The sequence below is a fragment of the Cannabis sativa genome, chromosome 9, assembly GCF_029168945.1.
Source record: "Cannabis sativa cultivar Pink pepper isolate KNU-18-1 chromosome 9, ASM2916894v1, whole genome shotgun sequence".
In the NCBI taxonomy this organism is placed as follows: Eukaryota; Viridiplantae; Streptophyta; class Magnoliopsida; order Rosales; family Cannabaceae; genus Cannabis; species Cannabis sativa.
In genome coordinates, this window is record NC_083609.1 from 26,494,646 (window position 1) to 26,501,845 (window position 7,200).

Genomic DNA, 7,200 nt, shown 5'->3' on the forward strand with positions numbered 1-7,200 from the left:
AGGCATCCGGAGTACAAGGTACTCCCGGAAGCTCGCGTAGCATGAAGCCTCTCCGGGATGTGTCAGGCCTCTCCCGAGTAATCAAGTCGCATTTAATGCCGCATGGGAGGAAGCGTGTTGGGACTGTAACACGCAATAAAGTCTGACGACACAACCCCCAAGCAGCAGCGCTACAGTAATGATCATTTAAGTCTAGCGACGGCTACTCTGCGAAGATTCACGTCAATCACAAGGCAAAAAGGACATTCCTCATAAAAACCCTACAACACCTAGGGATTTGACCATGCATCACCCATGGTATATTCATTGGAAACACCCAACTTTATGGATACTTACAGATACATGTGTAAGAACGACCCTAGGGATCACCCCACCAAAACACTATAAATACCCCCTCAAAGCTCATTTAATGGGGTCGAGAATCTTGGGTTGCATAAGAGCAAGAAGAGAAAATACTCACCAAGAACATTCTCTGTATTTATGAGAAGAACATTCTCTCAAGTGTGGAATCTGTATTAAATACATCCATTAATAACAAAGACTCGTGGACTAAGGCTCATTAACGCCCCAACCACGTAAAAATCCTCATCTCACTTTCTTACAGCTCACTACTATAATCATATTTTAATAGTTGCCGAAAATCTCGGTCAACATTTTGGTGCTTTCATTGAGAGCTGAGGAAAGCTGCTGCATAACAAGCATTTTACTTCACAAGAATGGTGGAGACAAGAAGTACACGTCATCCTCACCCTCTGGAAGATGCTCAAGATCCAAATGAGGAAGATGTGGCCTCAAGAGCGGCAGAGGAGTCCGAGGAAGAAGAAGAAGAAATAGTCCCCGACGAGAACTACGAGGAAAACCTCGATGAGTATGCCTACGACGGGGGAAGTTACTCAGAGCTGGTGCTCCTCAGACAAAAAGCTATCGATCATGAAGCCGAGATCGAAGCGCAGAAAGCGCAAAACCAAAAAATGCAGGAAGTGATGCTAGCCATGCAGAAAGCCATGGAGGCAGCTGGCATTCACGTGCACCCCAAGGCAATGGCCGCTGGGCTCGACGGAGAGCCAGCGACGTCTTCGCCTAATTCCCAGCAGCAAAAACCTAGGGAACCTAGCCCTATAAGGCACCCTGCTGAGGAAAATCAAACAAAAAACCCTACTTCTACCCCTGGGCGAAAGAAAAAGGTGCAGGATCCGCGAAGGGTCCGCTCAGATTTCCCTAAAGGGAAAGGTCCGCAGAGGGGCAAGCCCCAAAGAGGGAGTCTTGGCCCTCAGGATCGAGGGGACCGGAAAAGCATTTCTGTGCACCAGGAACCAGGGGGTAGAGGAAGAAGAGGACAGAGATGTCCTCCCATTGATCTGAGAAATCAAATCAATGGGAATCAAGGTGACCTCCGGGATCACCTTGACCAAAAAAGATACAGGCCCGTGGTTTCCTCGGGTACGTTAAACGAAGGGATTATGGCGGAACTTGCCATACTTCGAAAAGACATTGCTCGAGTCTCCCGGAGGCAGAAGGGAGACGACTCCGACTCGGACAGCGAGGATCGGGAGCCGTGTGCCAAGCATATCCTGGAGGCGGAGCTCCCTAAAAACTTCAAGATGCCCGAAATGGCGGCATATACTGGGAACTCCGATCCCAGTGACCACCTGTCACGGTTCAACCGTGTCATGACAGTCATGCGGGTCAGCAATGACGCCAAATGCTTGTGCTTCCCCCTCACTCTGAGCGGATCAGCGGAGGAATGGTTCAAAAAGCTGGAACCAGGATCCGTGGGTTGTTGGAACAAACTCCAAACCAACTTCCGGAGACAGTTTGTCGCCGCCAGAAAGGTTAACTTGGAGGTTAGTGCCTTGACCAACATCAAGCAACTGCCCACCGACACCTTGAAGAATTACATCAAGAGGTTCCGAGAGGAAGCCTCAAAGACCAAGAAGGTTGATGACGGACAACAGCTTGCACTTCTCCAAGCAGGAATCCGCACTGGGACTCCCTTCTGGAATGAATTGCAGCAAGAAGGTGCTGCTAGCCTCCAGGACTTCCAGAAAAGGGTCCAGAAGTATATTAACCTCGAAGAAGCCCAGATCGTGGCTTATGGAGGCTATTATCCCACCGGGATAGCAGGATACATGCCAGGAGTGTCGCCCTCGGGTACTGCCCCGACCGTGACTCCACAAGTGAGTGGCATACAGTTCTCTGCTACTCCCGGGTACAGCCAGGGCCAAGCTTTGGCACCAGCATCCTCCCATTACGGCAACCCGTCCGGGGTGAATGGACGAGCTCCTTCACAGGCTGCCCCGACTGCTAGCTTAACAGGCCCTACCCAGGGGTCAAGGAGCAAAAGGTCCTCCAAGAGCAGCACCCGAACGGGAGAGAAGCACCAGAAGAAGGGGTACACACCCCAATATACTCAGTACACAGAGCTCACGGACTCCCAGGAACGTGTGTACTTTGCCACTAGGCAAAATACGCACTACCGGAGACCACATCCATTGTACAAAGACAGCTCCCGGAGAGATCCGAGTAAAAGATGCGAGTACCACAACGACATTGGTCATAGCACCAATGAATGTAAGAATCTCAAAGATGAGATTGAAAATCTAATCCGCTTGGGCCACCTCTATGAGTGGATCAAAAATAGGTTGCCCCACCTTAATCCAGGGTAGGTGGCCGGGGGTATGCCTCCGGGAACACCAGGGGGTACAGCAGGAGTATTGCCTCCAGCTGCTCCCGCATGTGACACCCAGCATATTCCCGGGCTACCGCCCCGGCCTAATGGGCGAGTAGCCATGATCTCCGGAGGTCCCCATATCGGAGGAAACACTCGCAAGGAGCGAAAACGATATGCCGAGGCCGCGAAACACAATGAGGTGTGGGAGGTTACTCAACTCCCAGCTCAAAGGCCTCGGTTAATGGACCAACCCATAACGTTCACGGAAGAAGACGCCAAGACGGTGCGTTTTCCTCACCACGACCCGCTGGTCATAGAGACCCCCATCGCAAATAAAGTGGTGGCTAGGGTCTTGATTGACAATGGGAGTTCCGTGAACCTGCTCTTCAAAGAAGCCTTCACTGCGATAGGACTGACCGACCGGGACCTCTCGCCTAGTGGGTCGCAGCTCACGGGGTTTAACGGGACGACGCTAATCCCAATGGGAAAAGTAAGGCTCCTGCTACCCTGTGTCCGGATACCCCCCAGAGCACATTTAAATATTGCACCTTCGTGGTGGTAGACTGTCCAACAGCCTACAACGCGATCCTTGGCCGGCCGGCCCTAGTGGACTTTGGTGCAATTACTTCAGTCCGACACTTATGCCTAAAATTCCCTACCCAGGAGGCCGGAGTCGGAACTGTGAGGGGAAATCAAGGAGAAGCCAGGCAGTGTTACAATGTTGCCACCCGCCTACCTGTACTTATGGTCCGGGAGTCTCCTGAGATAGAGAAGGCTGAAGAGGATGAGTTGGATCCTCGCATAGGATCCGAAAGGGTCGTGGAACCAATGGAGGACGTCGAAGAAATACCAGTGTGTGACGACGACTCCACCAAAGTACTCCGGATAGGGAAGAGCCTGGATCCGGAGGAAAAAGACAAAATAATAAAAACACTGAAGGGCGCCATCGACATCTTTGCATGGCGCCAAGAAGACATGACCGGCATAAGCCCTCATGTCATCACCCATGTACTCAATGTCAACCCGGACATGCCCCCTGTACAGCAAAAGAGACGCCTGCTCGACTCGGTGAAAGTCGAGGCCTTAGAGAAAGAGGTGGACAAGCTTTTGTCCAGTGGCATGATCCGCGACGTGTACTATCCGGAATGGCTGGCCAATCCGGTCCTGGTGCCCAAGCCGAACGGGACTTGGCGAGTTTGCATAGATTTCACAGATCTAAACAAAGCCTGCCCAAAGGACTGCTTCCCGCTACCCAGGATCGACCAGATGGTAGACGCCACGTCCGGATTTAAACTGCTGTCTTTCATGGATGCCTATGCTGGGTACAACCAAATAAAAATGCATACGGCAGACCAGGAGTGCACTAGCTTCAGGACCGATAAGGGGGTATACTGCTACCTAGTCATGCCTTTCGGACTGAAAAACGCCGGAGCAACCTATCAAAGAATGGTTAACCGGATGTTTAAAAGCCTCTTGGGACGAAACATGGAGGTATATGTAGACGACATGCTCGTCAAATCCAAAGCATGCAATAGCCATGCAAGCGACTTGGAAGAATGTTTCGAAGTCGTCCGGAGATACGGTATGAAGCTCAACCCGAAAAAATGCACCTTTGGGGTCAAGTCAGGAAAATTCCTGGGCTTCATAGTCAGCCAAAGGGGGATCGAAGCAAACCTGGAGAAAATCCAAGCTCTCCTGGATATGCCATCCCCCAAGAAGCATAAAGACGTGCAGAGCTTGACCGGAAAGGTAGCCGCACTGAGCCGCTTTATCTCACGATCCACGGACAAGTGCATACCCTTCTTCAACGTACTGAAGAAATGCCAAAAGTTTGAATGGTCGGATGAATGCGAGGAGGCATTCAAGAGGTTAAAAGACCACATGGCCAAACCGCCCATCCTATCGAAACCCGTCCTTGGAGAGGACTTGTTCCTTTACTTGGCCATCTCCAAGCACGCGGTCAGCGTTGCCCTGGTCCGGGAGGAAGAAAAAATTTAGCACCCCGTGTACTATTTCAGCAAGCGAATGATAGGAGCCGAGACAAGGTACCCGGTCATTGAAAAATTAGTATTCTGCCTCCTGACGGCATCAAGGAAGCTAAGGCCATACTTCCAAGCCCATCCGATCAAAATCTTGACCAATCATCCGCTCCGGCAAGTTCTCCAGAAGCCTGAAGCATCCAGAAGACTCCTCAAGTGGGCAATGGAGCTAAGTCAATTCGACTTACACTACGTACCCCGGATTTCCATAAAAGGCCAAGCCTTGGCAGACTTCATTACCGAATGCAATGAAGCCGAGGCAACAGCTAATACGCCGGTACCACCAATCCCCACCTGGAGGGTGTTTGTAGATGGAGCTTCTAATGAGAACGGTTCAGGAGCCGGAGTGGCTATGATATCACCAGCTGGACTGCGGCTCCAGGCAGCACTCCGATTTAACTTCACAGCTTCAAACAATGAAGCCGAATACGAAGCTTTGATAGCAGGGCTGAAATTGGCAAAAGCTGTAGGAGCCAAAAGGGTGGAAGTCTACAGTGACTCTCAACTGGTCGTAAACCAGGTATCTGGAGAAAACCAAACTCGCGGCGAGAGGATGGCCGCGTACGTAACAATAGTCCGAGAACTGCTCCACGAGTTCACAGACTATAAAATAGAAAGAATCCCCCGAGAAAAGAACGCTCACGCGGACTGTCTGGCTAAGTTAGCCTCGGACAGCGAAATCGAAGAGCTGGGGGTAGTACCAGTGGAACGCTTGGCAGAGCCAAGCATCAAAATAAAAGAGACCACACTAACGGTTGGGCAAGAACCCAGCTGGATGGTCCCCATCATAAAATACATAACCACAGGTGAGTTGCCACAAGAGAGGGCACTGTCTCAAAAGATTCAGTATCAGGCTCATCGTTATGTAATGATGGACCAAAGTCTCTACCGGAGAGGACTCAGCATGCCTTATTTAAGGTGTGTATCGGACCCTGAAGCTAGACAAATCATGCTGGAGGTCCATGAAGGGTTCTGTGGAGATCATACGGGAGGACCCAGCCTCTCAAAGAAAATATTGAGGCAAGGGTACTTCTGGCCAACAATGAAAAAAGATTGTATAGACTATGTCCAAAAGTGTGACTCGTGGCAAAGGTACGCGAACATACCGAGAGCTCCTCCGAACGAGATCACCCTGATGACCAGCCCCTGGCCCTTCGCGGTCTGGGGAATAGATCTCATCGGGTCTCTACCTACGGGGAAAGGAGGGGTAAAGTATGCAATAGTAGCAGTAGACTACTTCACCAAATGGACAGAGGCTGAGCCTATGAAGACAATAACTGCTAAGAAGGCATTGGACTTTGTTATCAAAAACATAGTGTGTCGATACGGCTTGCCTCACAAAATAGTCTCAGACAATGGAAAGCAATTTGATTGCGAGGAATTTACCGACTTCTGCAACCAACACGGAGTAGTGAAAAGCTTCTCCGCGGTAGCCAGGCCTCAAACAAACGGTCAGGCGGAAGCGGTCAATAAAATCCTAAAGGTCACCTTGAAAAAGAAGCTGCCGTCCGTAAAAATAACTCGGCCCGAAGAATTGCCAAGGGTATTATGGGCCTACCGGACGACCCCCAGAACCACAACCGGCCACTCGCCCTTCTCAATGGCGTACGGTTGTGAAGCAATGGTCCCGGTAGAAACATTATTCCCATCCCACAGGAGGACGACTTACGATCCTGCCACTAATCAGGCACTGCTCCAAGAAGCTTTGGATCAAGTCGAGGAACTCCGGGATGAGTCTCAAATACGGATGGCTGCTTATCAAAAGAAGGTGACCAAGTATTTTAACTCCAAGGTTAAAAACAGAAAATTCGCTATTGGGGATATGGTCCTAAGAAGGGTTTTCCCAGCCACCCAAGAACCCGGAGTGGGGGTACTTGGACCAAATTGGGAAGGACCATATGAGATCGAGGACGAGATCGGTTCCGGCACTTACAAACTAAAAAGAATGGACGGAACCACCGTCCCAAGAGCCTGGAATGCCGATCACCTCAGAAAATATTACCAGTAGCGAAATAAAACTTAGAGTTTGTTCAAAGGGTTTGTACCGTCCAAATGTATACCTCCTCTATATTAAATAAAACTGAGTGCCTTAAAAACAAAGTTTCTATGCCACTCAGGGGGGTACTAGGGTATACCGCACGGACGAACAGAAAAACAAACTAAGTAAAATATCCTGACCCAAAGGGCAGGTCAGAAAGTATGCACAAAAATAAAAAGCATAAGTATAAAAATCCTGATCCAAAGGACAGGTTAAAAAACATAAGTGTGACAAAAAAGATCGCATAAAAAATATCCTAGCCCAAAGGGCAGGTCATATACATATAAATGGCCCGGGGACAGGCCTTAAAAATATAATTGTCTCCCCTTCAAATAAAAGCTGCTACCTATATATATATATATATATATTGTTCTAAGGCAGCAGCAAATATGTACAAAACAAAAAAAAAAAGAGTTATAAAAGAAACGGGTGGAATCTTGGTCAGTTGTACG